Source organism: Anticarsia gemmatalis, chromosome 12, assembly GCF_050436995.1.
Source record: "Anticarsia gemmatalis isolate Benzon Research Colony breed Stoneville strain chromosome 12, ilAntGemm2 primary, whole genome shotgun sequence".
Lineage (NCBI taxonomy): Eukaryota > Metazoa > Arthropoda > Insecta > Lepidoptera > Erebidae > Anticarsia > Anticarsia gemmatalis.
In genome coordinates this window covers 4,103,769-4,131,076 of record NC_134756.1, presented here as the reverse complement: position 1 = coordinate 4,131,076, position 27,308 = coordinate 4,103,769, and the positions used below count along the sequence as shown (strand labels likewise).

The window sequence follows — 27,308 nt, the reverse complement described above, 5'->3', positions numbered from 1 at the left end:
TACAGTGGTAGATAATCATCTCTCTGTATTAATTTTCCAAACAAACATTCGTGCGGCTGGAATGGTTAATATTTCATGGGAAATTCTCAAGTATATCTTGAGAAATTTTTTACAGACATATAGCTTATCATAATTCAAGCCTCATGAATATATAACCAGTTCTGCAGGCTTAGCCGTGAACCTAGCCTTATAGTACTGATGTAAAATAAAGACATAAGTATCGTAAGCCTAGTTTTACAGCTGAATTTTTTTTCCACGACTTCTCCAAGGTTTTAGACTGTCTACTTGCATTCACCTTACGAATTGTTGCCCTACGCTCAACTTTCGGGCTCACAATCGCTATTCCACCTTCCTTTTAGTTACTTCGCACATACTTTTTACGATTTCAATATACAACAATTAGTTAGTTAAAATCTATGTAACTCGCACGCTTGGGCGACGGTGTGGAAAGCTTGTAAGAGGACCTGTCGGCCTAGTTAACTGATAAGACTAAATTAGACGATAACGCTCGCAATTTGACGGATTGAGGACACTATGTGCAAAGACAAGTATCGCTGAAGACAATTGAATTAGGTAATAGCGTGGTGTGAGTGAAAACTCGTAAGACTAGCGATGGAAATAATGGAAGATTGACTGACTGAAATCAGAATCCGACTGAAATCAGAAAAGTCTTTTTTTAATTTCGCGTTGCATGTTTATTATAGAATATTAATTTGTTTTTATACTGGTGTGTCGCTAAGTATCATGTTTATGATTTTTAGGAGTTTCCTTCGTCTAGTGAAAAAAATACGAGCAGTTTTCGGAGTATAAGACAACTAATATCAAATATTCCTATCAATTAATAACATATTACAAAATCGGATCCTGCTGATCCCATTTTGTAATATGTTCTTGTTGTAATGTGTTTCAAGATTACGCATTACTAACAAAATTTTCTTTTTTCGTTAGTGGCTCGGTTATTCACTCAATCCCCAATATTACGTAACTAGAAAGTAAAACCATATAGGATATAACCTCATTGTGGTTTAGATATAATTTACATGCGACTTCAATGACGGTAAAACCGCAAAAACTTTGCGTCATACACCTAATACCAATTAGTTGGGAATTTGTATCAATTTAGTGGAATTAGCAAGTAATTAGCTATCAATAACTGGGAATTATAACGGATTTCCATTAAATAAAAAAAATCTAAATGGTTTATCATTTTTATTTTGACACAAATTTCAGTAGCAAACTGTATTATTTTAAAATACCGCACCTTAAACCGCAAAACTGATATTTTTTATGCAATAGTGTATATTCATATATAAAAGAAATCCAAAAAAATGTAATGTCTCATAGAAAAATATTATTATGGGAAAATGCTGTAAAAACTAAAGAAACATAAAACAATCATCGTCAGCCTAGCCTTTGTACCAACGTTGGAGTTGGCTTCCAGCCTCACCGAACTACCTATCAGACATCCACAACTCAGTTACCTCGGTTATACCCCCCTTATAAATACATAACAATTATGTATTATATAAATAAATAAAAATAAATGTAACTCATTACTGTCCCACTGCTGGGCAAGGGTCTCCTCCCGTAATGAGGGAGGAGTTAGGCCTTGAGTCCACCACGCTGGCCAAGTGCGGGTTGAGGACTTTGCATGCCCTCAATAAATGTATTAAACAAATTTTTAGGCATGCAAGGTTTCCTCACGATGTTTTCCTTCACCGTTGGAACATGTGATAATTATTTCTAATACACACATAACTTCGAAAAGTCATTGATGTGTTTCCTCGGATTCGAACCTGCGACCACTAGAGTGGGAGGTGCCAACTTAAACCACTCGGCTATCACTGCTCTAATTATGTATTAATAATAAAAAAATCATCCCTCTTAAACTCTATTCAAAGCTGTCAAAGTTTACTACAAATAAATACTGAAGTGATAAGAAGTACGCGGTAAATGCTTGTATAATTCTCAATAAATACAACTGCAATACAAATATGTACTATAAATACAAAGAAGAATATGTCCATTGTATATTACTCATTAAATGGATCTCGGTATAGCGCTGATTAATTTATTACGTTGAACCATTTAGATGTATTCTTTGTAGGGTAGTGAGTCAGCTTCCTGATGCTGTGTCAAACTAAAAGTATGATTGAAAAAAGGTTATAGCAGTCGTTATAACCTTTTTTCAATCAGTATATATGCAATAGCGTTTTTTTATATATGTAAAAACGCTATTGAAGAGATAAACTACCGCTAAATGTACCCCAGAAACCGAGAGTAAGTGATAGTTGTGTTGTCAAATTATTTAATAAATTATTACTGTGACGTGAAATAATACAACGACTGCTATAACCTTTTTTCAATCATACTTTTAGTTTCACACAGCATCAGGAAGCTGACTCAAAAGAATACATCTAAATTTAGAAACCGGGCATCAGTGCCTGGTATTTTTGTTTAAAAGGCAAAATAACCATCTTCATAGCAATTTTCCAAAAAGAGAATCTAATTACTCTTGACCCGATTTTACAATCACACTATCACACTGCACGTAAAAATCGTTTATTCTTAAAATACTATTATTGCAAAGTCCTTTTCATTGTCTCAACCATCAACCCTCACTGACTCTAGATTTGACAACCATAAGTAATTAATAGATAAATAAATTGTACGATTTTTTATTAAATTTCAAATAAACTACTTTTTAAATCTACGGAATGAAAGAAAAAGTATCACATCATACAAGTATTTTTAGAAAATAAATTCCGTTAAAAATACTATGTATGTATTCATAGCAAGGTTAAATTATGTTGATTCATGTTTCAGACGAAAACAAGCGAAGGACGATCGTTTGAAAACATTTCTAGTATTTAAATATATTTCAATTGTTTTGTGATTGTAATGTTTGTACGATGTTGCACAATACAGGTTAAGGACCTCCTTGAATGTAAACATTTTAATATGTAGAACGATGACTAGGAGAATCATCGTACTAATATTATAAATGCGTACGTTTGTGTGTATGTACTGGAAGGGTTTCCATGCGGACGAAGTAGCGGGTGGCTTCTAGTATAAACATATTATTCGAAGGTATGTTTAGTATCTTTTAAAATATATCAAGGGCCTGTTTATAAGTATTGTAGTTCTTAAAGCCGCCCAAAAGCCTTACGTCAGTCGTCCTGATTGACCTATTTCAACGGGTCATTAAAAAATACGAGATGTTCATCTCCATGACTACTAGAAGTCATCAGATCATTTATTATTACTCATTAGTGAAATCATGATCCACTGTTTCACTACTGGAAAGAGATTACCTATCGGAAATCGGAATGGGAGAAGCATTACGCCTTGAGTCCATCACGCCAAGATCTGGTTACTTAGTAACTCTTCAAAAACTGTTTTAAAGAACTCAAAACTTGCAAAATTTCGCAACAGTGTTAATTTAAGGATTTTAAAAGTGACAAAAACTACGATAAATTAATTAACTCGGAAGCGTTAAGTTTCCAAACGTTATGGTCACTAAAGCCCGTCAGGAAACCGTAAAATGAAAATTTATAACGCCACTAAAACTGAAATACTTTAAACCACCTACATAGTTTTCTAAAGCAATTTAATCGCAATAAATTTTCTCTGTCCACATCATAAAAGATTGCACATTTACTATTATAATCCAACAACCTAATAGATAGAAAGCCTTGTACGCAAGGTTCACGACTGACAGAGGTACACTAAATTCAGAATTGGGAACATAATAATTGACCTGCTTAAGATCTTTGACAATCGTTAACAGCGGTCAGAAGCTTGAAAGTCTTACAACCAGTCTTACCGAAGTCTTACGAACCCAGTTACTTTGGTTATAACACCGTATGGTGCAACCAAGGAAACTGGGTTGTGGAGATCCGATGGGTAATCGCTCCATGTGAAGTACTGGTATCCACTTGCATCCCGTGAGACTGGAAGCCGACTCCAACAAAGTTGGAAGATAGGCTAAACTGGTGATTAGTTTTATGCGGGTGACAGTGGCCTGTTTTAGGCTGCCTGTCCACCGAAGCGGAGCAAGGCTGCGGTGCGGAGAAACGGAGAAATATTAACCAATCGGAGAGAACCGCTCACGAGGAGAGGAGATTTTGTGCACTCTTATTGGTTAGTATTCATCCGTTTCTCCGCACCGCAGCCTCGCTCCGCTTCGGTGGACAGGCAGCCTTATACAGCTATCTAAGAAATATACAACATTGTTAATTATAATCTAGATAAACCGTACATGCAAACGCTCTCTACAAAGTTGTCAGACTATAGACAGCATTATTCTTACTGAGTGCAGTTCCTTCATAAACCGCATACTAAATCACACGTACGACTTAACTTACAATTATCACTCTAACGTATGTATCGGTAACAATTATTTTTTTCCAACCTTAAGGCCTTGTAATAGAGGTTATCTTCGTATGACAAATTTTCAGAGACATTAAACAGATTAGAAACCGTGACGCTACTAAGAGAATAGTGTTGCTTATCGCAAAAGTAACTGTGCATAATAAATTAACTTTTCCCACATTAGAATGTACTAGAAAGTGTTTGCACTTAATTATTGAAACTTATTGTATTGTTGACCCGTGCTGCACTATACGTGTTTAATTTGGGAAATAATCTCAGGGTAAAAGGTATCATATGTGTCAATCCAGATTGCAAATTGTGCGTGTATCAAATTTCATCAAAATCCGTTCAGTCGTTTTGGCGTGATTGATCTACAAAACACACATTAAAGGTCTCAGCACACATATGGGATCGGAAAGGGATCGTAACCGTAACGCCTTTCGCCTCGCTGTCAACCAGGCGTCAACCTACCGTATGCACGTAACGAAAGCGTATCAGCAGCGCCTGTACGTCAACTCGGCTACGGCTAGGCGACACCGCGCTTACGCCTCGCCGCCCCCTGGCTGACTCCTTGCGAATGGCGGCGTCTTTAGCAGGCAAGTCGCGGGAGGGGAAAGGGGAAAGGGTGGACGAAGAGATGTGAGCTCGGGTACGGAGAGACATAAGCGCGGGGACGGAGAAACGTAAGCGCGGGGACGATGAGCCGTAAGCGCGGGAATTCAAGTTCGGAGCCTGTTCCGAGGCGAGGCGATTACGTTATTATTCCGATTAGTGTGCGTTGCAGTAGGGAGTTTAATACAAACCATTCTGAACGGCTCGAGGCGATACGGTGACGATCCCTTTCCGATCCCATATGTGTGCTGAGACCCTTAAACTTTAAAACTGACGCATTTATAATATTAGTAAGATAGAAGATTAATAAGATATCGCCAATGTTCTTTCTCAGGCCTTCAACCCTCCATGCTAAGTTTCATCAAAATATATTCAGTGAAATGTAAAAGATACAAATACGGACAGACAGACTTTCACATTTTATTATATCTGTAACTTTTGTAAGACTCATTCTGATAAAATAAAAGATTTCAATTAGTTACGTGATAGTCACAGGTAATCTTCATAGTCGCTTCATAATTTCTAACAAAGACAGGGAAGTATGTAGTTATATTTCAAAAGTAAATAACTGTCAAAGAAAGCACTATTGCTAAATTTACTATAATAGAAATTACTCTTATAAATGAAGAACAACACAGTGCACTTATTACTGCAAGAAACTGATTTCGATTCAACTTTTCAGTATTAAAATTTAGACACCAGACTAACACAGAATACATTTGTCAATGAAAGCCTTGAGAGAGCCCGTAGTCTAGACTCACGCGAACGAAACCACGCCAATCAGCTAGTTAATATCTAATTACACATTATCTAATGATAATAGTGAGCGTGATATTCATTTAACTATCTAAAAATTAATTAAATCTTAATGCACTTTAAAGACAAAACTAATAAAAGTAAATAACATAGAAATACAATGCCTTACATATTATACAGTATAGTTACATCTATACTAATAATATAAAGCTGAAGAGTTTGTTTGTTTGATTGTTTGTTTGAACGCGCTAATCTCAGGAACTACTGTTCCGACTTGAAAAAAATCTTTCAGTGTTAGTTAGCCCATTTATCGAGGAAGGCTATAGGCTATATATCTTCACGCTACGACCAATAGGAGCAGAGTACAAGTAAAAAATGTTACAAAAACGGAGAAAATTATGACCCATTCTCTCTTATGTGACGCAAGCGAAGTTGCGCGAGTCAGCTAGTTAAAAAATATAATGTCTTGGGAAACTGATATTTTTCTTCCATAACAAAGTGTCATTTCATTGAACAACGTATCAAAACAAAGCTTATTGTTTTAATGTCATAGCACGTAGGAAGTGACACATGGTGTTTGATAACAGGACTCCTGAATTGAAATCATGCGAAATCTGAGATGAGAATCAACATTACACTAGCAAGCAAGAAACTGTAGCGCGATTCTCTACCACTATCGACAACAGGCTAGCTATCGAGAAAATTCGTATGAAAATTTTATAAACGCCCTAGCGGGCGCCGTGGGTACTTTTATTCAGTACAATTTAATTGTCAATGTCTCAAACTCGATAGTATATTAAAACTAAATTTACTAAACTGTGTTTGTATATGCCAATATGCTTGCACCCTATTGCTTTAGACTAACATTTCATGGGGAAACGTGAGCGTATCTCATAAACCTCTGCCTATACCCGTATCGGTAAAACAGGCGTGATATTATGTATGTACGTACAAATATAAATGTAGAATTTGTTACTTGTAATCTTCGGAATATAAAAGCAACATTACTTTAGTAATATTATATGTACTCAAAAATTTTCCAAGCGTAATTTTGTTTTCAATACGAAAAACTTGAAATAATATTTTCCTTAAAAAGATAACATTAAAATGCTTACGCACTCCTATCAAATTACCCTATAATAAGTACACATAATTTGGCAAAACAATAATTTGAAGCATTTATAGTGTACGAAGGTGATCATTATGAAATGTGGCCGTGTTGTGTTTTTTTATATTTCCTCTAGCCTCGAGAGTTTCCAATTTACTTAAACGTAAAACATTAGCTAATTGTATTTATCAGAAATGGCAAATTGCTTTCCGTTATTAAATAAATGGCTTTTAAAATAAGCAAATTAATTGCACTTTTGTAATCCAATAAAAAATTAAACGGTTAATTGTTAGTCGATTATTTTTACTACCGGATTTAATTTATTTTATTATTCTAAACAAGTAAATCATAGAAAATGGAAGACTGTATGCTGTTTTCTGTAAGGTAAATAGTGTACGAAATTTCGTAATAACAAAGAACGCGTAGAAAACTTTCTTCAAATAGTTCCCATACGTGTTTATTTATTTATATATTACTTTACAACTTTAGACCCAGTGTTCTCATACAATACATAATATTCTAATCTACTTATTTTATGCCACATGTCTAAGCTGAAAGATCATATTCTGAGAAAAACAAGCAAATAGAACCTGCTTTATTCATACACATACATAACACGAAGCAAAAATCATGAATCTAGTAGGCTTATTCTACAGTTTCTAAAACATGAATCACATCCTAGATTCTGGAAAACATAAATTACAATTGAATAAACCACACACGGAACTGACTACATGGAATGTTACTAGTAAAACATTCCACGGAGCCTCAACACATAACACCCAAAAATAGCTTTTATTGTTACCATAATTTAAGTCTAATTTGCATTGTAAACGTTTATTTACAACCCTTATCAGTGTGCTATGTAACTTCAGTCATCCGACTGTGATAGTCCGAGCGCCTGATAAGCCTGTAATTAATTAATACATACATCATTATGAGACTTTATAGTGAGATTTTAAAGAATAGTCTCATAAACTACTATTGGAATGAGATTTAAAAATACAGACTCCCAGCCGGGTATAAGACAAGATAAAAAGTAACCTTTATAGTACAGATTATTCTGTTAATTCTATACAATCAGCTAGATTGACAGAATCATACCCAATATTATTTCATTGCCTACTAGTGCCAACTCTACTCTCAGTCGAAGAGGGATAGTTAGGTTTAAGGCTATCGCGCTTATTCAGTTTCGACTCTGCATCAATTTACAAACTGTTTATAGAATTTTCAGGCTTGAAAGAAATTTTCTTTACCGTTACTGAAAAATGTATACTATAATCTCAAAATCAAGTGAACAGTAAAAGTCTTGCATTCTCAAATAACAAATAAAAGATATAGTACTGTAAATTTTAAAGCGAAACGTATACTAAAGTGCTTACAATATTTTATAATTGTTATAAAAATATTAGTTTAGACGTCATCTCGTTAGTGCATTAATTATATGACGTAAAAGCTTAAATATAATTATTTTTATCGCGTTTGATAAAGACTTTCCAGTAAATAAAGTGTCATTGGTCGCTTTCATTGTTTACATTTGTTAAACAAAGCCATGAATGCAGTGACCGTTACGATTTAATTTTTAATTAATAGAGTTTAATGACGAAGAGTTCAGATACCATTTGTTATATTATGTACTCCTATCTACGTGCCTACACATAAATTAACACTTTGAACCAAATATTTTTACAGGCTGTAGGACAATACTGAATTACACTACTTGAGATCCTAGAAACTTCTTTTACTTAACTAACTCTTTAAACACATCATTATTTAGAACTATATACCTAAGTATGCTCATCAGTTTTCATGTTACCATATTACAAGCTCCGCTTAGTTTGGAATAAGATTATTGTGAGTGAAATGTCCAAATAAGATAAGACGTATTATATAGACGTTGTAGGTCTCCCGCTACATGTAAGATAATGGTATAAAATTAGAATAAAATACGAATCACAAACACATGGTTGTATACTTTTATTAACCATCCAATAAACTTTATATTGTAATCGTGATGTTTTTTGTCCAAGATTATTCGCACAAGATAATCTTTTGCTCCATTTCTGAGTATAACAAAAAAGCTCCTTCAGTAATTCTGCGAATTCTGACTAGACTGGTTTACAACACTAACGAGTAAGTAATGTGCAAGACCATAACAATAAAAATGTCTGACAAAAATAGCTCGGAAATGTCAACAGAGTTTTCTTAGAAAATTACAACATAACGTGTTTTCTTTTATTCATACGTCATAGAAGATGGCTAAGATAATAAAATAGAAGCGACCTTTAAATGCCACAACTTTTTTTTTCTAATAATCGTTATGTAATCCTTAATTTGGTACAGGTATGACGTAGGTATTAAGTCATCATCTAAGATTATACCTAAATATGCACCGCAGCATTCGTAAAGTGAGACTTTCACATATATAATTTATTAGGTAGGTATATGATAATCCTAAAATCTATTTTCGTGAGTTACTATGCAAATAAAACCTCCTCTCTAGTTTAACTCGATCAAGCCGTAAGTTTTACTCGAATTGATGACTCGATCGAGTAAAAATCTTTCTAATGAGCACCTTGAAGTTGGGAATTGAGTTATCTTCATATTCGAATAAATCTGTCGCCCTATGGCCTATACCATATTTGATTACGGAGCATATTTGTATCGAACGTTGGTAATAGTGACTTTTTAGAAACATAAACATCAATTCAACAATCACCTTCTTAGTATATCAAGTGTTTTACTATATTCATGTAAAGCATATATTTCTATATACTTAACTGAAGTGTTTATAAAATCTATTGTTTCTGATAATGGTGGGTATTAAATATGAGTGTACTGATAAAACAATATTTATTCAACAAGGGTTTTTAATTTTAGTCATCATATTTGCACTAAAGTGGTGGAATACCCCCATTAGAAAAATATATGTATGGTATATGTTACGTTATATTAACTGATTACGTATAAATTATATAATAATCCCTATTTCTATATTAAAACACAATACGATAACACAATTAATGATAGAATTTGAAATGTTTACTCCCTTTAAATTTTTCATCCAACGCGGAACCCAAAATTTTCTTGTGTGCTACTCTACTCTCTTTTGTTCGTAAAAAATAAATATAGCTGACCTATTATCTTAACCCATGCAAATAACTACAATTTCATTTCTAAATACTTTTTAATATCCCACTGCGGAAGAGCAAAAACCTGCCCATTTTCCTTTTAAAGTAATCTACCTCTATTACGCACATTTGCTAACGATAAAAAATAATTCAGACACGCTAATGTTACCCTATGTACGCGCCTTTATACAGTGAGTAGAGTACAACTCAGTGCAACTGCATATCATTAACCCCCGGTTTTTGAGGTACATTTAGCGGTAGTTTATCTATTCAATAGTGTCAAAACTCATATAAAAAAAACGCTATTGAATAGATAAACTACCGCTAAATGTAGTCAGAAACCGGGGGTAAGTCTGCATACATATCATTAAGAGTCTCGTGACTCTATCGAATTGTTCGATATTTTCATTGCATACTTTTATATAACCGTTAGGTGCAATAAGTCATAACTCTAACGCACGATATGTTATGTCATACTCTTGATTGCTCTACATTTACTCGATACTCTACGTAGTTTGCGGATAAAAATCATTCTTCGAATAATATTGGAAGCATGTTTGGTAGAGACAGTTGCCGTAGGAAATTTTTAATACCTGGTTATTGTGAGTATGAGTCCCGATTGGATTATAAGTGTGCCTATAGAATATTTTCTGCACACATTTTTTTTTCTAAAGAGGTTTTTTTCTTATCAATAAAAAAACAAACATTTTGCCTAGTTTTGAATCGTATTCTGGACCAAACCTTTTACATCTTGAAACTTTCATCAAGAAGAGTATGTTTCCACAAAATACCCATCTATAACGACGAATACTTATCTAATGATTTCAACAGTAATCTATTCCTCTCGTCATAATTCTATTTAGGCGACAATGAATCAGTTCTTTCGTGGACCTATTTCCTCAATCTAAGTCCTTGAAGATTTCCTACATTCCACTTGATTTAATCATTCGTATAGTGAGTCGGTCATAATTGCATCTATAACTATTTAATAGGAAAAGCATCCGAAGCCGCGGTGCTCCAAATAATTGGTCAAATGTTTAAGTATCTAGAATCATGAATTTCTTAATTTCTGTCCGTCAATTTACTCATTAAAAGCCGCCTGTCCCTTACTTATGGATTCGGGTCTTAAAGATCAATCACAGAGAATCTGGAGTCTTCGGAAGATGGATATTCAAACTCTCACACATGATGTATATTGACTTCAGGACCGATGCAAAAAACATAAAGCATTTTCGGTTCGCTCTCGGTAATTTCCTTCATTGTTAGAACAAAAATAGTCATTTTATTGTGGTTCTTATTTGATTAGAAAATACAATATCTTTTAACAAAGACTCAGACTTAAAATGTTGACTTCTCTTAGAATAAAGAAACCCAATGTACCTATAGCAGTAGATATACCTTCACAAGTGCAGTTTGCCGAAGGACCCCTTATCTGAGCCCGCCATAATTGCATTGACGTCATAGCAAGAGTCGTGCATTATTCAGCTCCGACCATTCGGAAATGTAACGGTCGGTTTTATATTTGGAATTTGATATTTTTTTTATTTTGCCCATAAGGAACCAGTTTGCCTGCATTAAAAATGTTTAAGCGCAAATATTTATTAATTCATATTTTCTTAAAATGTGCTAACGTCAGAATGACATACATATTTTTTAAGTTACCAGGTAATCAGCTTCTGGCAATAAAATAAATATTTTTTAACCCGATACTTTCCCAAACCAGGGCAAGTGTTCTAGACAAGAATGGTTCCTCAAATTATTTATCTTTAATAAAACATATTATTAAAACCAAATATGCATAAAAATAAAGAATCAAGTAGGTATCCATCTCACCTTCCAAAATATTTGTACAACTTCTTTTTACGACTATTTTTTATAACAGTAAATATGATCGAAGCTATTTATTATCAAAATATTTGCACGCGCAGAACTAGTTTGGGTCTGAGCAATACTATTATGTCTTTGACCCGACCTTGTAATGTAGAATGGATGTCAGGCTTCAACGCTGTACGAAATGTTTAATGTTTATAATTATGTTCTTGACCTCTGTGAAATGCAAGCAATCGGACAGTGGTTGAGGCTGAAGTAAAATATGAGTTGGTTAAAATATAGTGTTTATTGGCAGTAAGTGCGGCTCACTACCTACCTACTAGCCTTTTCTATTCCTTACAAGGAGAAATTATTTACAAGTTAACTTATAATTTACAAGGAGAACGAGCCAAATTAATCACTACATAGTATAAAGTAAAGTCGCTTACCGCGTCGGTTGCTATGTTTTGATTATATTTTTTTTAATAGATAAGGTGATTTAAAAATAATGTTTATGTGCAAAAGTTGCAAAGGTTTTTAGGTAAAATAACTGTATAAAACAAATAAGCTTACCCATCGCCATGGCCGTCGGTTTATGTCATGTCAAAGATTTCCAAGCAGCTTAAACGGCAGTATATAGGTAAATAAATAATAGTAGGTATAAAGTATACAGTTTTCCATTTACCACTCCACAGTACTAACTCGACAATTGTGTCCACATACTCTAGACGAAAGTAGTTTTTAACTGGTTCAAAGGCAAGCTCCACACGAGTTTCAGTCATGTCTACAAACCTAGTCCAAACTAATATTATAATTGTACAAGAAACCTACGTTACGCTTTCGCGACTAAACTGCAGATTAGGTTGAAATTTTGCAATGCAAACATGCATCTTGAGCTTATGTTCCGACACTTAACGCATGTAAAACTACTGGCAAGAGCTAGTCCATAGTAATATAATAGATATGAACATATGTTACGAATTATGATTAACCAAATAATATATGTATGTCTGGCCCGCAGAATAAATAAATCAATCATAAAACAAATAATAATATTGAGCAATAAACTGCTACCGAATCAAATCGACAATTATAAATATTTCATAAAATGCATTATTAATATAATACTATAATCACCGGACAAATAATCGTTACGGCTTCATATAAAACATTACGAACTGTAAATTGATAGTTAAACTATAATCTTTATTATATCAATTAGTTTAGTTTAAATAGCATTTCCCTTACACTTACAATATCCGACTGACGTTTCCTGTGCCGACGCTCCATTAAGCATAAAACTGGAACTCAATCATCATAGTAACTTGACAAGCAACGTTAGTGAAGAATTATAATGACGTATCTCTCATATTATTATTATAATCAATACATTCATCTGATAAAAAAATCGTTTTTTTGTTTAAAAGTACTAATATATTATGTTTAAATAAGGTGAGTTTGAAAAAGAGAGGGATCTTTAAATTTTCTGATACTGTTTAAATTCTACAATTAATTTTACAGTGAAGTTGTGCTAGTACTACAAACTACTTACTACATATTTTATACTTTTATATTTAATTTTTCTATCGAATTTGCCCCGAATTCCTAAAGTTATACTCTGCGGTACTGGCATGACAATGAAATTTGTAAAAATATTAAATTGATAACAATATAATCTATGACGAAGATTATAGTCTACCTACGAAAGCTAACTAATCAACATAAAAACGAGTAAATCCAAAGTTTACCTGCTAGTTACTATTGGATAAGATGAGTGTAAGTGTCAATAACTGATTCATAGCATCGGAAACAATATCATTTCATGACACACAATAATGATGATATCTTTATGGGAAACTTGTAACATTTATCCGTGTCATAGAAGTGTAAGCACAGAGTGACAATTGACATTTTTTACGTCAGTTGCAATGTTAATACTGTTTCGTATAAAATCTGGCGTGATATTATGTATCGAATCTGAGTTAAAGTACACATGCAACTGCAACTAATGTATTAAATTTTTATTCGACTAAAGTTATTTGTTCCTACTTAAAATGTAGGTATAGCTATAAAAAACGTCATACAAAACTGTTGATCAATTTTAGATTGATTTACATAGGGAATCGCGAATCGTTTTGTAAACACAAATTCGTATAAATACCCCCTAATTGTATATCTACACTGCAAAAGAAACTCAATTCTTAGCCCGAGTATGCTTTTTGTGGACAGTTTTTTGTTAATGAAATCGAAAAATCGCACTTATGAGTGCTCCAATAACATCAATAAACAAATATATCTCGCAGCACTGTCATTAAGCTAACATACTGAGGACACTGTGTCCGTTCTCATGCTTTTTTGAGTCCCGTTAACGACACTTAAGCTTCCTGTAGATAATATAACTGTTTTATATCGAACACTTAATTATATGACTACTTCTGGTCTCGGCATTGGTAGATACACTATGGCGCGGCTGCCAATCGAGCAGCCTTCAATTCTATTCCCCGGTCATGGATAGCTTTATTGAGCTTTTCCCCATTTTTTTTAAAAGCCTTCCATGGTAGCCCGGATGTGTTATTTATCTCGTCGCTTATTACATAGGACTAACATTGGAAATTGCGTGGGTATAATACATACGGTTCTGCCTTCACTTTTCGGGTATATTAAGCGTGTAAATTTAAAAATTAAAATTATAATTATATAAACCAAACAAATAATTTAACCAGCTATTTATAAATTTTGATAAACAATTTTACGTGTAAACACTGCAATTATTGTTCTGGTTTAAAATTACTAAGAATTGATTATAATTAGTCCAAAAACCTTGTTGAAAAACCGCATCGGATTATCCAAAATGCTCTGACGTCACAATACAAAGAAGTTTGACGTCAAAACCAATAAATTTACGTCTAAACGCAATAAATGGCGCCTAAAATATAAATAAGTTTACCTAATAAGCGTAACATGCGCTGTGATTACGTTCATTGAACTTAGCACGAGGCTGCTTAACCGACTTAAGTAAAAGAGGGATGTATTCAATTGCAATTTATTTCTTTTGTATATTCGTCCATTATCATATATGAAATTTACCTTTCTTTTTCTTCATTGCTTTTATTCCGAAATACTCCTATTCTCATCCATACATAATCACATATCGTACGGTCCCATTACAATTCAAAACAGAAAAAAGTCTGTTTTTGGACAAAAAATTAAAAAAGCACGAAACAATGTCAAGATGTGAGTGAAGCAAAGGCCACTTTCGAACGATCGTACTAGGTGGCGTTCTCTGCCTACCCCTATGGGAGAATAAATATGTTTCTGTGTAAAAAATTATAATATTCATTGTCAAAATGAACAATAAATTCCTCATCAACCATTTTATTTGCCAGTCCTTGACTTAAGAAAACGTGCCCCATCAGATACTCGAGTCACTCGATTGCATACACTTAGTGTATCAAGTTAAGCGCAATCTCGAAGCGTCTGGCCGGCCAATTTGTCGCTTACGAAACCAGAGCTCAATTGAAGATAACTGCTAACTAAACGGATGAACACAATTCCTGCTATAACGTTGTATCACTCACCAGTTTGATCTCAAATCTGCTTTGTAGTTGCAGTTTTTGCGCACTATAACTCGTAGAATTTTCTCCTAGTCTCAGACGGAATTAAACGAAACCTAATAATATTCAAAGATAAGAGTAAGATTATAAGATTTCTTAAGGTCAAGATGAAAATCAGCGTCAATTTTTTATGCTGCTTCACATTAAGCTGATCTGGGTACCTATTTGGTACAGCCGTGAGACACATCCTCAACCATTTTATATCTTGTTGTACCTACTATAAATCTTTCTTGTGTGTTTCTGTGCTGGTTTCACTAAATAAACTTTCTTCTTTCTTTCTCTTTCTTTCTTTGTTCATATTGCTCTATGACAGACATAATACTGGCATTATGTCTCGTGCAAAATGAAAGGCTTCTTTATGAACTTGGAAATGTGTAAGACAGTGTTTTTTTCAACATCTTTTAAATCTCACATAATAAAGCAAGGTCATGGTTCTTTAAATAAATTCAGCAACATCATTCGATGCATCTACAAAGGCTGCAGCGATTTAATACAAGATTCCATAAAACACGAAGATGCACTAAAGTTAAACCGGTTGTCCTGCGTCATATACATTAAATGACGCAATTTTTAATCCCAAAAAGTATAAACAAGGTTAGCAACAAAACCAAGGAGCCAATTTACCTGTAACGAGATTTTGTACGTAGTAATGTCGTCGGTACTGTCGACTTGATAGCGATTCACATTTAAAAAATACTTAAAGAAAAATCTGGAGGTTTGTAGAACGATGATTTTTCTACAGTCGGTGCCATCAAGTATGTAGTTTGGCATTTTTGTAATTTATTGAACTTACGGCATCCGCTAGGAGCATTGATCAGATTTTCATACAAAATTTGTCGATAACTAGCCGGTTTTCCATATCGATAGAAGTAGAAAATCACCCATGTCACTATACATAAGAACAAGAATAAATGAAGCACGTCATAATTATAACACCACGTGTCCCGTTTAACGTGTCTAAACAAAGATAACATCTCGCATGTTCAGATAATAAGATTTATTGTTCTGTCAACTCTCACACGACGAAAACTTTTCCGCGAATTCTCAACGCGCACGATATTGTACGAAAAAAGAAACGAATCACGCGAGGGATTTCATATGTTAATTAATTTCTTATTGTAATCGTGACAAAACTGTGTTAAAGTAATGTATCAGACGTCCAGCAAAAATTAGTCTTCGTGGTTATGAATATTTAAGTAATAAATCACCTGTGTTGCGTTTGGCCAGCTAATTTGACAGACCTTTGCTCAACAATCGATAAATTGAAGGATCTTATATTTATTTTCCAGCCGTGGAAATTATAACGCATGTTTAACAAATGAAAATATACATAAATTACATAGTAGTTAGGTCAAATTTCGTTTATTACTGATCCTCAAAAAGGAAACTAAATGCATCAACGCAACAAGCGGAACAGACGAAAGTGAACCCATCAAAAACTTTCAGCGAACATCGTGACCCATCCGGCAACATACAATTTTGTATTTAAAAGTAAATTTGCTACGGAAGACTTATGTTCCGTAGTTACCATACAGTTCCTCGCTGTATCGTCACGCAACGACCACCTCGTCTACATCGATATACTTCCGTACGTGCCTGTTATCTTCCATTAATAATTTAATTATCATTTGAAAGTTACCGTAGTCAATTATTGAGGTTTTTTCGTTAGGCAACCGGACAATGTAACAGTTTTTTCCGATTATGGTTTGTTTTTGTGCTTGTTCTTTGTCGTCAACGTTTACGTTACGTATGCAGTACCGTGATTCTCTACTACTATCGACTAACGACAAACGGCTAGCTATCGAAAACTTTTGTATAACAATCGGTTCAGCAGCGGGTGTTGTAGAAGCTATTTTGGCAGTATATTTTAAATGTCAAACTACCGATTACCGATACACGAAAAGACACAGAAAGTACCGCCTGAACAGAATCGTGCTAAAGGATTATAAAACTTAGAATTTATTTGATAAAACGATCGATCATGAACCTAATAAAGTTGGCTGGAGAATTGGTAACTATCTTTCAAATAATTAATTAATTAAACAAGTAAACCGAATAAATAATGTTTTTAGTAGAGATATCAAAAAACATGACGTGTGTGCCTAATTATGTATGTATGCCTAACAAAAATAATAATTATTTATTACCTAACATAGTCATAACCACATTAGTTTGCAATTCATAAATATTAATGAAATGCAAGCACGAGGTTGTTATTATTTAGTATCATTTTATTCAGAAAATAAGATCAAATTACAAAAATCAATGATAACGGATCCAAAAATGCATTATTTATTAGAAAATACATGTTATATGCAAAAATGTAATAAAATACGTTAAAATACGAATCTATACGTTGTCGTAGACGTTTCAGGGTAGTTCAAGAATGAAAATCTACCTTGATATTTTTCTTATTTATTATAACGGAAATCATTTTTACGCTTGTTTGTCTAAGAAAGATGTGAAATCAGGAAGTTTAAATATTATTTGAATTTTTTTATGTATGTTTGTTTCTCTTTTGTGCAGAAACTTCTGAACCAATTTCGATGAAGTTTAGTACACAGATAGTTCATAGCCTGGATTAATATAATATTATAGATTTTTACCCCGAGAAATATGTTAATAGTAACGAATTCACGTGCAGAAGCTAGTATCTATATTTACAATTTAATGCTGTAGCAGAAAAAAATAGATCGATTATCCACTTAATATGCAATTAACAAGTTACATTTTTACATATAACTAGAATCTAGACAACCAGTTTTCTATTGCGTGAGTAAACTTCTTCGTAAAACGTACTGTTATTAATTACTTAAACAGGTTTAATCTCATAATAATGTAATGCAGGAATTTCAGGTATAACTCTAATTAGATGTCCTGATGATAACTTCGGTAACTGAAAACTTTTTTACTTAAGTAATAATGTATCAAGACAAAGAACTTGTTAATTTGTCCGTAAGAAAAGGCACCAAAAGGTAAACAACGTAAATTAATACGACGATATGAAACTTTACTTACACTAGAAACTTAAACACTACAAACTTAAACTAGGATACATTTTATATGGTAGAAAAAAATAAAGAACTGGGTGTGGGTTTTGAGTATCAGGCTATATTTCTCCCGCATTTCTGTTACAATGATCGCTTCAAAAAGTTTTGAAGATTTCATATATTCGTAAAGACTGAAATTGAAAGAATACTTTAATTTAGAATTCAGGAAACTAAAAGAAGTAACAGTATTACAAAACCACGAAAATAGTAAGTAAATGAATAAGATTAATCATTAAGCCATACTCGCAAAGTCTTAAAACATTTAAAATTTCGGTAAAAATAAGTCTTTCTATTTATATTTCAATGAGTTACATTGTTTAGGCAAGTGACCTTTACGTCTAGGCGTTTCTAAACGATTTTCACCGCACCTGGTTAATGGAAAGTGTGTGCCGCAAAATTATTAGTGAAATGAGTATCATTTTGACTTAACCACTTAGCTGCTAATGAGCTATACTTAGGAAATGTCTTAGTTATGAATATGTTTCGGTTATAATTTTACAGTTCATGGTGATTATAGAAGGTATCTGTAGCAGTTGAAACACATATAAAGTAACTAAGTAGCAAATGTAGGAAAGTTTTAAAATCAGATTGTTTAGTTGGAATTAATAATATGTTTATTTTGAGGCAGGAAAGCCGAAAGCCAGCTTATTTGTAATCCATACTAATATTATAAATGCGAAAGTAACTCTGTCTGTCTGTCTGTCTGTCTGTCTGTCTGTCTGCTACTCAATCACGCCTAAACTACCGAACCAATTTGCATGAAATTTGGTATGGAGATATTTTGATAGCCGAGAAAGGACATAGGCTACTTTTTACCCCGGGAAAATGACGCATTTCCCGGGAAAATTCAGATGGCGAACGGAGTCGCGTATAATCAATATTATAATGACACTGAAATAACAAAATTCCGTTGTCATGGCAACTGTTTTAATGGCGGATATGCCTTAGCGCGATTTCGTTATATTAATATATATAAATAATGAGTCACACCAATGATTTTTGTTATGAGCATATTTAAAAACTAGGTACTTCAAGGATAAAAAATCTGTTTTTATTTTTTTCGTATCTTCAAAAATGACCGAGATATTAAACGTCAAAGTATGGCCTTCGCGCCAAACTCCGGCGAAGCGGCCGCACGGACGTGTGACGTCATCTCACGACACTGCTATTTCGTTAGTACTTGCCGATACCTACATAGGCTCGTTGTCTCTCGCGGTTTCGCTTTAAATAATTTGTTTTGCTTATAGTGGACAAACAAAATGGTTAGAAAATATTGTATTGTTCCTATGTGTACTAAGTCCAGTGAAAAAACACCCCAAAAAATGTTTTTTTCTGTACTATGTACCTAAACTGTTTTATATTTTTGCAAGAGACACCTAATCTAAAACTTAAAGCCCGGTTCAGATACTGTCAAGCGCAAATGTTAAATAGAAGTTTATTGCCTTTTGAACACTTCCTCAAGATCAAGATGCCATATCATGTTCATACCTAGCTAGCAATGAACTTCTACTAAACAGTGGATAGGTACTATTTAATGAGCAGTTCAATGACCTCACAGGCGGCGGCGAGCCGAGCGCGGCGGTTGAGTTGGCGTTGGTTTTTTGTTTTAAAAAAAAGAACTCATGTTTATTAAATCTAATAATATCAAAATTAAATTGTTTAATTAAAAGTTCTCATTACACACCCAATCATATGAGACATCCTACAGAGTAGATTCATGCGTTCATATGATAGCCATCAACCTGACTAAAATCAGAGGCAGGGTGACAATTTTTTTTTTATAATATTATATTAAAACTATGTTTTCCAAATTTACACTTGGTAGGTACGTAACACTCATTATTTGTAATGCCAGTTGTAACAAACTTTCAATTTTATTGTTAACTACACACAATAATATTACTAGTAGTATACAAGTTCAACTTTCTTTACCTGGGTCTAGTTGATGATTGTGTGCGTGGCGATCGAGATCGAGGATATCTTAGTGGAGGCTTATTTTACAAAAAACACGATGATTAAATTTATAACACATACACATACACAGACTCTTTAAATATTAAATGTAAATCACTTTTCAAGTCAAAACTCCGCATCACCCGCAGTCGAACTAGCGTGTCTGTAGCGGCGTGACGTCAGCGCATAGCGCGCGAAGCAACGCAAATTTAAAAATGCAGTGAAACTTTATAACGCTGTAACTTCGGTAATTTTGACCCGATTTTGATAAAACAAAAACTATTATTATCAGCATAAGTACACAAATTTAATGCAGTATGTTTAATAGTCATATTTTGATGTGCTGGTGTGACTCATTTTGAGAGTATTTTTCGTGAAAAAAAAAGCATATTTTATATCATCACGCTACGACCAATAGGAGCAGAGTAACAGTAAAAAGTGTTACAAAAACGTGGAAAATTCTGACCCATTCTCTCTTATGTGACGCAAGCGAAGTTGCGCGGGTCAGCTAGTAAGAATTAAAGCTTCCAAAATTTTCGACGTTTTCACTAAATCAGATGGATCCGGTGACCGGTCAAGGCAATTATAGCCGGCATTCGTTTTAGAAGTTTTAATCATAAAAGTACTACTTTTAAATTTCCTTAGCAAATAGGTCTCTTTTAAGTTGTTCAGAAGCCATAATTTTAAAATAGATCTACCTGAAACACTCACTTAATAAGTCACTGCGTAGCTCTGGCTTTAACCAAATCCTTCCCACAGCAATAAATCAAATCAAATCAAATAAACCAGCTCACTATCAAAGCCTGGAAATATCTAGGTGAAACCGGAGAGATAAACGCAATTTAAAAACATAAATTTATGAAGACCCACGCAATCCGGTGACCGCAGTGACCACTGTTAACTAGAGATTTCAAACTTCATTATGAAATCATCGATGTATCGATACAACTCTGTATCAGATGAAATTACTGTAAAAGAAGACATCTATGATTTCAGAAAAACAGTTGCCGGTTTTAAATTTCACATAAAAGCAAACGAAGGTCCTTCGCTCAAATAAGTTTGGACAGCAGCGCGATTATCCGCAGTCGGTATAGTTTGACAATTATATGTACTGCAAAAATAGTTCCTACTACGTCCGCTAGAGGCGATTATTCGATTTTCAAACAAAATTTCGCGATAGCTAGCCGGTTGTTTATAGGAGGTAATGGTGGAGAATCGCACTATACTCGAGCAATTTCAAACGTGCGAACTAAGTCATGTAATTTTATCGGAATCTCTCACTCGCACTTACACATTGTCACATTCCTATCGTCATTCCGATCGTTTGTAAGTGCCTGAGTATAGGCCTTTCTTTTGTAAAACGTCGAAGTCTCAACCAGCGATATTTACTTCACTAGTTTTTGCAAACATCAATTTATCGTTTGCATCCCTACTACAAAAGTATAATAAACTGTTTTATTCAGTACATAACTTTGACATTGATAGCAATATTTTTTTGTTTTCCCGAAGCTTCTGTCAGATAACAATCACTGTTTTTATCTAACGCTTTATTGTGGTGTTAATCCGCAAGTTATGGATGTGCTGATAGTGATTGTGAGAGAGTAGTAAACTGTATTGTATTACTGGTAAATATTGTATTATGTTGCTATAGGTAAAGTTATTCATACTTCATTCTTTGAATACAGAATCTTTTGGAAAATGATTGAAAATGAAAAAACTCGGTGTAGGTTATTAAATCTCAGTAAGGTATATTAAATTCACACCTTTCGCCGAATCCACGTTTTTGCGAGAGTAAAAGACTGAAATTCTGAAAGATTTTTATTCTTCTAGTGCCACGGGTAAATACTAGAACATTGATTGCCGTGTGAGCCCCAATCAACAATGGTCAGTTATTAATTCTGAATTTGCATTTAAAATTCAAGCCTTACCGTTACCGAGAGATAATCTGCCATGTGAAATGTTTGTTTGTTTTCACTTGTAGCATAATATTACTCTGCACTTGCCCAAAATTAAAAGACCTGACATAACTTTTTATAATCGCTGTTACTCGGTCGAATCGTTGGATAAAACAATACCGTACCTTTATACATATGCTATACGCGTGGAAGGTCTGCTTAGCGACACTCAAAGATTTAAACTACATAGTTTCTAAAAATATGAATACTTTATAACACTAATAGCCGTGTCACATCTTTATCAAATTTAAAAGGTGATATTGCATGACGTCAAACTAAATTTAGTCCATAATTCTTTCAAGAATTTTAGTAGCAAAAAGCAAACAAGTTATGTTTTTGTCTAAAATTATTATTTCTGATTTAAAACCGCTTTAGCTTTACAAAATTGCGTGATTTTACATGTGCTTAGAGAAACAGCTTGTAATTTACTTTTTTACTGAAAAGTTCACGTTTTTCGTCAGGTCCAGTGTTGATTAATTTCGAATATACGTTTTTCTACATCTGCAACAAAACTATCCATTAACTTCCAACCCATTTTAGATTGAACTTAAAGTAAATGATTTACATTACTAAAGTAAACCTTCTCACTCCACTATGTCTATCAATGAAAACCGCATGTAAATCCGTTTAGTTATGTATAAGTTTATCTCGAACATACGCGGCGGCTACCTGTCTCGTTTCGTGACTTATGGATAACTTATCTGATATATGTATAGTGTATAGAGGTGAACTCCGTATTCCACTGATTAAGCTAACCGGCAACATAGCCATAAACGAATCCAGAAGAGACAAGACCGGCTTTCATTCGTATAACATGTTAAGATATTGTATATTGTATAAAATTGGCAGACGCTTCTCATGTCTGAAATCAATTTATCTATTCGATGCTGTAAGCCAATTAATTAAAGTTTCAAGATTAGAAATCGGTATGAAACACGAGACATTACAATTTTATATCGTCTTAAATTCTCCGACATTTTTTACCCGCTAATATTATTATGAGAGAAAAAAAAGAATAAAATAAAATAGACAACAACATGAAATGCGTATAAATAAGTAGGTGGTAACAAATCCTAAGAAAAAGATTCTTTCAGCACCAATATTTTTTGGCACCTTAAACTATAGGAAATGAGAAGCTGATACTGAAGGGGCTAAATAAAGAATACTTCTATAAATATGTATATCTTATTACACAGTAGGATACAGGCATTAACGCAAACACGCATTGGTCAGCCTGTGAACACGGTCAGTGTAACCTGCGCCGAAACGTCAGGCATTCTAAGGTAGAATGCGTGTTCGCGTTAATTCTCGTGACGGTATACAATGACATAACATGCCAGCCGAAAAATAAACAAAATCTTAAATAAAAAGGCACAGTGTACTAGATGAATATATTTTATATTAGTACGAATATGTGTTTCTGCAAATTAGCTTTAACTAACCTGGGTTAATATCATAGCAGTCCGCTAGTAACAATAATTAAGATATTTTTTCTGATCTTTGTTCAATGTCCCATCTGCATTGTGTAAGATAAAACCATCGTGGGACTCGTGCAATTTTCCACAACATTAAATATAATAGAGATAAGTATCTTTCTAATTGTCATAAAACTAGGTAAGTATGTGAGTAACAGCAATCCTTTGAGATAATATATTTAACGTTACTAATTATCAAAATTGTTTAATCTAATACAAAGACGAGCTTGAATGAGATTGTCTTGTGTCGAAAAATTGCAAACATTATATGTAATTGTTACTAAAACACTTTTTTATTATGTGAATTAAATGTGTGTTAACAATACATTTTAAATACATTATACATCAAAAGTAGTGTAAATTGGTTTCTGCTTTGCAATTCGCAACTTATATTCATCATTTTACTAGAGCACGTAACTAAATTACAACATTTATACAGGCATCTATGTGACCGAAAAAATGACATTCTTCCATCAGAGTCCCGAACTGGGAATCTGTCCCTAATTTTAAACTATAATGTGATGAAGATTTCATACACACCCATTCAATAGTTTTTGTATAAAAAATATCTGCATAATAAACTTGCGCAATTTTAACAGGAGCTGGCAGGATAATAGCCATAATATACAATTCAAAATTAGAAAACACACATAAACACGTAATACAAAATTGCACGTATCAGTTGCTATGTGGAAGTACGCTCGGTAAATAAATACTATAGCATGACATGTGGATCCATTCAGTATGAGCTGATGACCTAATCTGAACACTATTGTGGACATCACGAGACTTGAAACGGACATTATAATTTAGCTAAACCCTCAAATGTCAACGTCATTTCTTTTTCACGGATAATTTGTCATTTTAGATTTGTGTCATGTTAAATAAGGTTCATGTGAACGTAAGTAATGTTAGTTTAAAGGTTGAATTTTCTAGTTCCTATGGTAGGATAACTGTGTGTATCTTTACGTAATTGACTGATAAAAAAGATAGAATGTATTCCACAAGCAAAAGTATCTAACAAAAAATCAAAATAGGGTATACTGTGGTAAAAATTCTCATTCCGATAGGATCACTGTGTTTCACAGTGGGATGATAAATAAATGCACTAATGTACTGTCCAATTACTGAGCACATGTATTATTTTATTTCTTGATTTCAAGTTGGTATGAAAGATTAATACAACATCATTGAGCAATAAAAGATAGTCTAGCTTTTTTGCTGTATCCTTAACTATTGTTACGTCGTAACCTGTTAGTTGAATATTGAAATTAGTTTAATGTATCTCTTATTTTTTCTATGAATCGGATCTTAATCTGGTCGTGTATTATTTTGAAATTAGTTTAATGTATCTAATAATTTATTTATGAATCGGATATCAATCTGGTCGTGTATTATTGATTTAATTGAGAGCCAAAGTACAGTTGCCAGTTAACATTATACATTGTACCCAATTAATCTAATTTACATATTTTTTAGACATCGATCGATCACCTTAGTATCGTCACTTAGAGCAAAAACTGGCAAGAATTTCAATGGTAAGTCACGCTGTCACGCACGTCCGCGTCATGACATCGAGGGATGACATCGAGTGTTTGCAGGTTAACGCTCTTTCGTTCGTCATCCGAGATTGCCATCTAGAGCGTTTTTGCTGGACCATAACGTTTAACCGAAACCTACGTGCTTGGCAAACTAAAAATAGATTTCATTTTTTACTTAAAATTGCTTTTTAGTAACTAAAATTAAGTTTATTGTTAAAATTATGTTCGTTAAGCTGATTGTGGGGAATTGGACATTGATCTTTGGAAGGCTTTAGTTGTATGGAGTCTTTTTGTGTGTTTTTTTTATTTTTATGTGACGAAAATTAGGTGCATTGTTATCTTAAATGGGTGATTTGATTAGCTAGGAGACTTCGAACTTAGTTTCCGACTACAGAAAAACATGTTGTAAGTTAGATAATATGTAATGACAAACAGAAACGATAAGAAATATTATAATCTTTCGAGACCAGTTACTCTTATTTAACTATCTAATATCAGCGCCGAATATTTCGGCAGCCTAATTAAGAGGCTAAATTAACAACCTGTATTCATGGTGTATGTAACAGAAACATGGAAAAACACGTTATTCCAATTCGCCATTGAAAACGCATAACACAGGCAAGTACTCTAAAGTTCTAAACTGCACTAAACCTTCACAAATAGCAATAACTTTAATCTACACCTAAAGCACCTTGTAACAGTTTACTAAAAGGACCAAACTGTTTACTAGCGAAGATAATCGTAGAGAAATTACGCATTAAATTAGTTACGTATCAATGAATATGCATATTCATGGTTCCTAGTAAACTGTCAACAAAAAACTAACTTTCATACTACTTCCTTTACTTGTTATACGTTTCCCACAGTCAGTATCTTCCGTTACCGCTGTTCTTCAAGCCTTTTGCTTCAAGAATTCGAGTAAACAACTGCTAAAAGTTAGGTTTATTTAAAGAATCGCAGCCGGAATGTAGAACTCATTTGAAATTTAAATTTACTCATGTATCGGTCAACTAATCAATTAGAACATGGAAATTTTAGGATGAAATGGAATAAGGTAAACAGAATTATAGGTAGCGTAATGAACCAAATGTTTGTTATTTTCGACAGTGCTGTGTCGTGACGGAATGTAAACCACTTCGCAGACATTTACAGTAATAATTTCTAAAGTTTTTGAGGCTAAGAGAATTATAGTTCAAAAAATGTAAATAACACTTCTCATAAAACGTACCCACATCACAATCAAAATGTAGAACAACACACGAAAACAATAGCGTACCGCGAAAACCGGTATCGAAACGGGAATAAAATCGGCGTAACGATTTCATCGGTAAATCTTGACAGAACATACGATAAAGGGTCAAGCAATTACCTGTTCGATGACGACTTCGTACCGTTAACACTGTACACAACACCAAACACTTGAGAAAACTATCAACTGTGGAGCAATCCACGACCGTCGACCACCGGTTGCGCTCACCGACTACTCCACACACATTCGCAGTCTGTTGCTCAGATAAGTGAATCTAGATAATGCAGTAAGGTAAAAGCGAGTAAAGGCGCCCGCACAGTCCGCACACCACTCCGCTGACGTTGATTGAACGTATCAATATTGAGATGTACGTCAGGCTGGCCCGGCCCCATGGAATTTAATAATGAGATTGTTATCAATCCAATGTACCCGGGTATACTAATATATGTAACACCTTCATTTTCAATGTAACTCTTTTTAAAAGAAATTACGTGGACTTCTTAGTGGCCGGGCCAGCCTGACGTTTTCAGCCCGGCCACCTTGTTTCCCACTAATCTACAAAAAATACTGGCAATATTGTGCTACAGATGAAATGTACCCTATAATTTATGCATATGTAACACAAAATCGAATCCTAAAATGCAATAGCATACGAAATATTAGCGGTTGCAGGTGGCCGGG

The 27,308-nt window shown here is 33.8% G+C and overlaps 1 protein-coding gene across 1 annotated transcript in view; it reads right to left on the bottom strand.

Moving 5' to 3' along the window:
- IP3K2 (Inositol 1,4,5-triphosphate kinase 2) overlaps window positions 1-26,909 on the bottom strand; it is a 177,944-nt gene extending 151,035 nt beyond the window's left edge. The window contains exon 1 of the mRNA XM_076121294.1: window positions 26,748-26,909. The gene's annotated coding sequence lies outside the window, so the exon portion shown is untranslated. The remainder of the gene's footprint in view (window positions 1-26,747) is intronic.
- Window positions 26,910-27,308: the final 399 nt, after the last annotated feature.